At 41.0% G+C, this 8,727-nt stretch overlaps 1 pseudogene; it reads right to left on the bottom strand.

Annotated features, from left to right (window-relative positions):
* Window positions 1-3,081: 3,081 nt before the first annotated feature.
* On the bottom strand, window positions 3,082-5,761 carry LOC129622144 (uncharacterized; annotated as a pseudogene).
* Window positions 5,762-8,727: the final 2,966 nt, after the last annotated feature.

Genomic DNA, 8,727 nt, shown 5'->3' with positions numbered 1-8,727 from the left:
GGAGCCATTAAGTTAGAAAGATGCCGTAGCAAACATTCCCAGATGCAAAGCAGTCCCATTGTTGGCAGAGATTGCCCACCACTGTGGGAAGATAGTCATGCAAAGGGGATGAGATCCGAAGCAGATAGGCAAGGTTTTGAATCCCACGGAAATGTTGATTGGCTTTCCCTCATCTTCTTCATGGATTAGTTGCTTTATGTACCAGGGACTTGGAAAATGCATGCTATCATTGGTAAAGATCATAGGGGCTTTATCTACCCAATCCACTATGGAGAGAAGTGGTGGGTTGGATATGTATGCCCAATAAACATATTTTGCATTTACCCCAGAGGAACAGGAAAGAACAGCTAACATTGCCAGAAACAGCTTATCTGGAGTCATAGGAGTTCCAGTGCTCTTCAGTGTTTGCTCAGCCTGATGAGTCATGTTTTCACTTGAGCCCATGTTGGGTAAGGATTCAGACAATGGCATTTCCTCATTGGTTCCTCCAGGGTCATTGACGAGACCCTTCATGTCAACTTCATCATTTCCCGAGGGAGTTCGGTCTTGGGGTCCCTCTCTGTAATGGACATGGCAAAGGGGAACCTAGATTTCCTCTGCATCTGCAATGACAAGACCATAACCCTTGCCTAGGAGTCGTAAGATTCCTGGCAGCCATTGATTAAATTGCTTATACCATATTGGTGTATTGATTTCTAATTTGCTGTTTTTGTCTTCTGCAAAATGTCTATCTGCATGAGTATTAGAATTATTTTTGTTAAGTTTAAAAAATTTAGGGAATAAAGAGTTAAAGATAATAGTAATTGAGGGTTCATGGGATAAGAAGTGTATCTGCTCTTCCATATTCCCCCTTTCTGTTTTAATAAATGAGTTTTTAGGGTGTGGTGGGCTCTTTCAATAATGACTTGACCCTGAGGATTATAGGGTATTCCTGTAATGTGTGTTATGTTCCATTCTGATAAAAATGAACAAAATGAATGCGAGGTGAATGTAGGTCCATTGTCTGTTTTCAAGACAGAAGGAATCCCCATAACGGGGAAGGTGAGTAAGAGTGCGAAAATGGCATGTTTACTGGATTCTGAAGAGACAGGTACTGTCCAGATAAAGTCGGAAAATGTATCTATTGAGACAAAAAGTAAAGAAAATTTTCCTAAGGAGCAGTGAGTGAAGTCAGATTGCCAAAGGGAATTAGGTTGTTGCCCCCGGGGATTAATTCTTTAAATTGTAGTCCGTAAATGCAGAGGGGCGCAGACATCATAGGTTTTAATAATATGCTGTGTTTTAGTGAGAGGAATATGGTATTTAGAGTGCAATCTGTTAGCATTGGTATGAAGATTAGCATGTTTGTCAATGGCAGATGTAAAAATGGGAGCTATGAGCCTGTCAAAAGCATCATTTCCTGCAACCAGAGGGCCAGGTAAACTTGAATGAGCATGTATATGTGCAATAAAGAAGGGTTCCGTACGTGAACGAATTAAGGCTTGAGTTTGTGAAAAGAGAGTATGTAATTCTTCATCTAGGTTGTATAAAAAGGCGGTAACAAAATCAGGAAAAAGGGAAGCAAGGTATTTGGAATCAGTATATACGTTGAAGGATAATGGTTGAAGTGATAAAAGAGCGTATAAAGCATACAACTCAACTCTTTGTATTGAAGAATAGGTAGTGGGCAATTTCTCTTTGATATCAGGGCCGACAATCCCTGCTATGCCTTTCTTGTTGCCATCAATGAAATAGGTGGGTGCATTGGAAATAGGCTGGATGCAATGATATTAGTTATAATGAATTTAGTACATTGTAGAAAGTCCCATAATTTTCCCTTCGGCAAATGAAATGAGATAACATTTTGAAAATCGTTTAATGCCATTTACATGGTCAAGTTATATTGTAAGGCAATTTGCAATTCTTTTTTTGTCAAGGGGACATGTATTGCATATGGATTAAAGCCAGTCGAAGTTTGTATATGGCTTTTTCCTGACATAATGAATTGCCCTATTTTGTCAATATATGATACAATTTTTTTAGACTGTTTAGTGTGTAAATATACCCATTCTATTGGGCTATGCTGAGCTATAATTGCAGTGGGCGAATGTTCAGTGGGGAATATATATAAAGAAACTGGTTTATCATAATCTAGCTGAGTTGTAAAAAATTGTTGAATGTGTTTCTCCATTAAGGCCAGTTCTTCTTTGGCCTCTTTTGTTAGTTGCCTAGGGTTATTAGGGTCAGGGGATCCCTCTAAAATTTTAAATAGATTTTGTAAGGCATAGGTGGGGATGCAGACAGATGGCCGTAGCCAATTAATATCTCCTAGCAATTTTTGAAAATCATTTAGCATGCGTAGAGACTGCATAGCAATTTGAGTTTTTTGAGGTTTGATTTTAGATTCTTCCATAATATGTCCTAAATAATTAAAGGGTGCTTTCCATTGAATTTTATCTGGCGCAACAAGCAGGCCATGATTTTGAAAAGTAGTAGTAATTTCATTGTATAATTGTTGCGAATAGAGTTCAGATTCCATAGAAAGAAGTATATCATCCATGTAATGAATTATAAATGTAGTAGGATATTTATCTCTAATGGGTTGTAATAAAACAGATATGAGATATTGGCAAATGGTAGGAGAGTTCATCATTCCCTGAGGTAGCATCTTCCATTGAAATCTTTTAACAGGAGCCATGTGATTTATAGAAGGAACTGAAAAGGCAAAACGTTTTCTATCTTTAGGGTGCAGAGGTGTAGTAAAAAAAAGCAGTCTTGTAAATCAATAGTAACTACAGACCATCCTTTTGGTACCATAGAAGGGGAAGGCAATCCGGGTTATAAGGGCCCCATAGGTGACATGGTATTATTAACATTTCTTAAATCTATCAACATTCACCATTTTCTTGATTTCTTTTTTATTACAAAAACAGGAAAATTCCATGGGGAAAATGAAGATTCTATATGAGCTTTTTTGTAATTGTTCATTAACTAATTGCGTAAGAGTTGCCAATTTTTCTTTAGTTAGGGGCCACTGAGGTGTCCATATTGGGGTATTAGATTCCCAGTTGAGGGGTAGCAGTGTTAACTCAATGGCTCCCATTAAAAAGGTTCATTTAAAGAAATTGTGGCTTTCGTTTGTTTGAGAAAATTCTGTCCCCATAAATTGATTAGGATATTAGTAATATATGGTTTAAGATAAACTACAATTTGATTAGGGCCATACATTTGTAAATAGGATGTATTGACAAAAGTTTGTGTGGCGTTAGCTTTATTTATTCCTAATAGTCTAGAAGGAGCCATAGCCTTACCCAAATCAAGGGGCCATTCTGTAGCTCTAATGATTGAAATGTTAGCTCCGGTATCTAACATGCCTGTGGAATTCTTTCCCCATATGTGTAAAGTAAGCATGGGTTTCTGATGTTCCTTAATAAGGTGGGTAGTGCAGCAGTAAGGCTGGTACTGCCAAAGCCTCCCTGCCAAACTTTATTAGATGCCTTCATTGGTTTGACATATGGTAAAAGTAATAATTATGCAAAATGTTCCCCTTTTTGTAAGTATATATTTCCCATTTTCATAACATTTACCATAATATGTATTTCCCCTTCATAATCGTCGTCCATAACACCGGTCAATACCATTAAACCTCTCATTGTGCAGCTACTACGTCCCAAAATCAGTCCCATTCTCCCGGATGGAATCGGGCCGTAATATCCAGTGGGAATTTTGTGGGGGTTGTATAATTCTATTAATTCCATGTCGTAAGGACTAGGTATATCAATGCAAGCACTCTTAGATGTAGCTGCTTGTAGCGTCGTAACGCTCGGTCCTCCTTTTGTAGCGGGGCTAGAGGATGGTCCTTTATTAGTTTCCCTGTTGTTCTTGTTGTGCACCGGGGGTCAAGGTGTTTCCATCCTTATCAAATTCAGAATGACATTCATTCAGCCAGTGGAACCCCTTTTTACATCTTGGATATACTCTTGGGGGTTTCTTCTTATTAGAAGTAGTATTATTTTTTCTGGCCTGTGTTGGTATGTGGCATTGTTTTTTCATATGGTTGGGCTTCCCACAGTTAAAACATTTGGCATTAGCAGTTTTTTGTACATCAAAGGTTTCCAATGTCACCAATTTTGCTCTATGGGAATTAGATCTGGTATCCTTATAAGCTTTCAAATATTCCATAAGAGAGCCAGTCTCTCGAATTGGTCTGAGCATGGATTGATATTCCTCATTAGCGTTTTCAAAAGCAAGTTGTTTTAATATTTTGTAAAGTTACATCCTTAATAGATTTTTCAATTGCATCCTTTAATTTTCCTATAAATTGAGAATATTCCGCCTCATGTCCTTGAATAATCTTAACAAATGAACCATCAGAGTTAGCGCTATCAACCTTTGCCCATGCCTTGCAGGCAGTTTCTTTAATGAAATGTAACATCTCAGGGGTAATATTAGCTAATTGTGCCATTACATCGGCCATAGTCTTTGTTCCAGTCAGTATACCATAAGTTAAATTGGCAGGCTTACTATGAGATTGCTGGTCAGTCATCAGCTGTTGGGCCTCATCATTGACCCATATTTGCCATTGCAGTAATTGTTGAGGATTTAAAGCCATCTTTGCTACTTGAAAAAAATCATATGGCATCCAATGGTCAGCCCATCCTCTGAGAAATTCTATACAGTAAGGAGAAGTAGGTCCATACAGAGTACATGCTTTCTTAAAGTTAGACAGCATGCCAAAATCTACACCGTCCCAAGAATTTTGACCTTGGACAGGTTGATCAAATTGTATTGGGAAAGTGAAAGCGCAAGCAGGCATCTCTGGAGGAGGAGTGACGTGGTTACTACAAGCAAGGTCAGCAACTGCTGTTACAGGCGGGGCAGAAGGAAAAGCCTCAGACTTGGGCTGTCCATTGAATGAAATGATCTCCGTTCTAAGTGGCTTCAGTTTTGACACATCCTGTATATATATGTCTCTAAGTTGTTTTTCTAAGGATTGTGTCTGATTGAGCATAACATTCTTATATTTCAAAGCACCTTGCATATCTTGTTCTTTAAGCTCATGTTTATGTTAAGATTGAATAGTTTTTACTTCCAAATCAACGTTATGCCCTTCAGTTTGTTCTATGATAGCCCGTATGAGTGATCATGTAACCCTTGCCGATATGCTCGCAAAACATTATTTTTAACCCTTTTCTATATGTCTAGATTGAGTGTCCCCTCTTCTGGGAACCATGAATTGTTCCAGTAAAATATGATAGCAGTCGTTCAATTGATCTCTTGAAACATTAACACCGTTTTGTTTCAAAAAATGATGCATTATAGAAATGAAAGGAATCTTACTGCTATGTTATCCCATCCTGCTTACTTCTTTCTGCAGGGGCTCGTCGCTTTGTTCAGCCTTCCTTTCAAGTCCCTGTTCGGGCGCCACTTGTTGGGGATTTTTTTCTCCCCGGGACTTGGAAGCGACAAACCTGAAAGAATGACACTCGGGCAGTCTGTTGCAAGGACTGACAAGTTTATTTCTGCAGTCAAGCCTTTTTACAGAAGCAGGAACAAAGAGCTTAGAGTATACGACCAGCAGAGCGCATATGGGGTTAACACAATCAGTAAAAACATTTCAAGGACAGTGTGTTCTAAGTGACTCATGTGCTTATCCCATAACCCGTTTTCTCAAGTAACATCCCTATTTATTATTAAATCTTGGCGCCGAGCATAACCAAAGGCAGGAGATGTTTTTCTGTCCGCAGTACACGAAGCCGGGGTACTTCTGGCCCTTCGCCATTTTCCCAAGGACTTTCTCCTAATACGGCTATTTTGTACTACGCTTCCTAACAAGCTGACTCATTGGAAAAGACCCTGATGCTGGGAAAGAGTGAGGGCAGGAGGAGAAGGGGACGACAGAGGATGAGATGGTTGGATGGCATCACTGACTCGATGGACATGAGTTTGAACAAGCTCTGGGAGACTGTGAAGGACAGGGAGGCCTGGTGTGCTGCAGTCCATGGAGTCACAGGAAGCCAGACAGGATTTAGCAACTGAACAACAAAAGATGTTCTTTTGGAATTTTAAAGTTATAGAGTTCTATTACTGGCAGTTGCATAAACCACTAATTCTGGGGTAGAAATCTTTTTCTAACATGGATATTATCCGAGGTAGCATGTATACAGTTTTTTTTCCTGTTGTTCTGGAAGAAGTGATACTGTGATACCCTTGGACTCTATATGGAAAAGGTGGCTCATTATTAGCACTAGCATAGGACTTACTCTGCTTTTTAAGCTAAAACAAAAGCCACGAGATAAATAATTCTCAGCAATCTATAAGCAAATCACCACTTGGTATTACTTTAATAAGAAGTCACTGACATTTATCTATATACCAATATAATGATCACTAACATTTACTCAGTCTTACTGTAGGTGAATTACATTCTACATCTGCCCTTAAATCTTCTAACTAACCCTGCAAGTTTGGTATTATTATTATCTCAATCTTACAGGGAAAAGAACTGAAAATTAGACTTTGTTGTTTGCTCAGCTCATAAGTGGCAGAATCAAATTTGAACTCGAGTCATTGAACCCAGGTCTCCTGCATTGCAGGCAGATTCTTCACCATCTGAGCCACCTGGGAGGCCCCAAGATCCTACACCCTCAACCAAATGTGCAATGTGTACTTTTGAAAGCAGAAGATACTCTGGCACACAGCACTGTCTGTATGCTTCATGTACTTTCAGGATTTAGTGCCTTTGCACTTGCTGGTCTGTACCTGCGATGTCTTTATGTCCTTTCCCCATGCCTGTTGTCTGGTTGGTATAGATCCAAGCCAAATGTCAACTTTATTTGAACTCCAATTCTCCAAAGACCTCTCTGCAAATATTCTCAGTACTCTTCCTATAAAACTTATTGTGCTGCAATGTAATGCTTGTGTCTTCCTAGTAGACTTTCATATTATTCAACCTTACAAAATCTCATAGATGTTTGTTGAATGACTAGCTAAGTTCAATAGATGCTATACTTTTCTTACTAAATGCAAAACTAAGAGTTACATTTTGAAATAAATAATTTAATGCTTCAATATGCACTTTGGCATCTATTTAAATGTTTGCTGCTGCTGCTGCTAAGTCGCTTCAGTCGTGTCCGACTCTGTGCGACCCCATAGACTGCAGCCCACCAGGCTCCCCCGTCCCTGGGATTCTCCAGGCAAGAACACTGGAATAGGTTGCCATTTCCTTCTCCAATGCATGAAAGTGAAAAGTGAAAGTGAAGTCGCTCAGTCGTGTTCGACTCCCAGAGACCCCATGGACTGCAGCCTACCAGGTTTCTCCGTCCGTGGGATTTTCCAGGCAAGAGTACTGGAGTGGGGTGCCATTGCCTTCTCCAATTTAGGGAGCTCATTTTAACCATTTCAAAAACTTAGTGCTATATAACTTTTTTCATTAAAATACCAAAGCCTTTGAAGATTAGTCTACGTAAGTATAGTTTTCCTAAGGCAATTTGAAAGTTATTTTTCTCTTGAAGGGGATAAAAATCAGGCAAGTTTGTTTTTTGTCTTTATTTTTTTAAATGATCAGTTTAAGACTTCTCAGGGGTTACAGTGGATGGGAATCTGCCTGCCAATTCAGGAGACGCGGGTTCTATCCCTGGTTTGGGGAGATACCACATGCCATGGAGCAACTAAGCTGGTGCACCACAGCTACTGAAGCCCGCACACCCCAGAGCCTGCACAGAGGCAGTGCTGGGCCCACATGCTACAGGGGCTGAAGCCCGCACACCCTAGGGCCTGCACAGAGCCAGTGCTGGGCCCACATGCTACAGGGACTGAAGCCTGCACACCCCAGAGCCTGCACAGAGCCAGTGCTGGGCCCACATGCTACAGGGACTGAAGCCCGCACGCCCCAGAGCCTGCACAGAGGCAGTGCTGGGCCCACATGCTACAGGGACTGAAGCCCGCACGCCCCAGAGCCTGCACAGAGGCAGTGCTGGGCCCACATGCTACAGGGACTGAAGCCCGCACGCCCCAGAGCCTGCACAGAGGCAGTGCTGGGCCCACATGCTACAGGGACTGAAGCCCGCACGCCCCAGAGCCTGCACAGAGGCAGTGCTGGGCCCACATGCTACAGGGACTGAAGCCCGCACGCCCCAGAGCCTGCACAGAGGCAGTGCTGGGCCCACACGCTACAGGGACTGAAGCCCGCACGCCCTAGGGTCTGCACAGAGGCAGTGCTGGGCCCACATGCTACAGGGACTGAAGCCCGCACACCCTAGGGTCTGCACAGAACCAGTGCTGGGCCAACATGCTACAGGGACTGAAGCACACATGCCCTAGAGCCTGTGCTTCGCAGCAAGAAAAGCCACCACAACGAGAAGCCCACACACAGCAGGAAAGAGTAGTCCCCGTGCAGCAATGAAGACCCAGAACAGTCAAAAAAACCAGTTTAAAGATCTTTATGCATTTTAAAGGCAACTTAATTGTACAAACTATCAAAACATTCACTTACTTTTAAGAAAATGGATATATTTTTTATAATACAACTTTGATATATGTATAATTCCAATATTGTTAGATAAATTATTCTTAAGATCTCAAACTTTTTCCAGATAATTTTATAGACACATCACATGTCTTCTTGACTCAATCCTCTTAATAAATTCTCATTTACTCACCAAGCATTTATTGAGTGCCCACCTGTACCAGACACTTTCTAAACTATGGGGATGTAGCAAAGACTCTCCTCTCTCATGGAAGGGAGAG

This window comes from Bubalus kerabau, chromosome 10 (assembly GCF_029407905.1).
Source record: "Bubalus kerabau isolate K-KA32 ecotype Philippines breed swamp buffalo chromosome 10, PCC_UOA_SB_1v2, whole genome shotgun sequence".
NCBI lineage: Eukaryota > Metazoa > Chordata > Mammalia > Artiodactyla > Bovidae > Bubalus > Bubalus kerabau.
The sequence above is the reverse complement of the archived record's forward strand: the minus strand, read 5'-3'. Positions and strand labels throughout refer to the sequence as shown.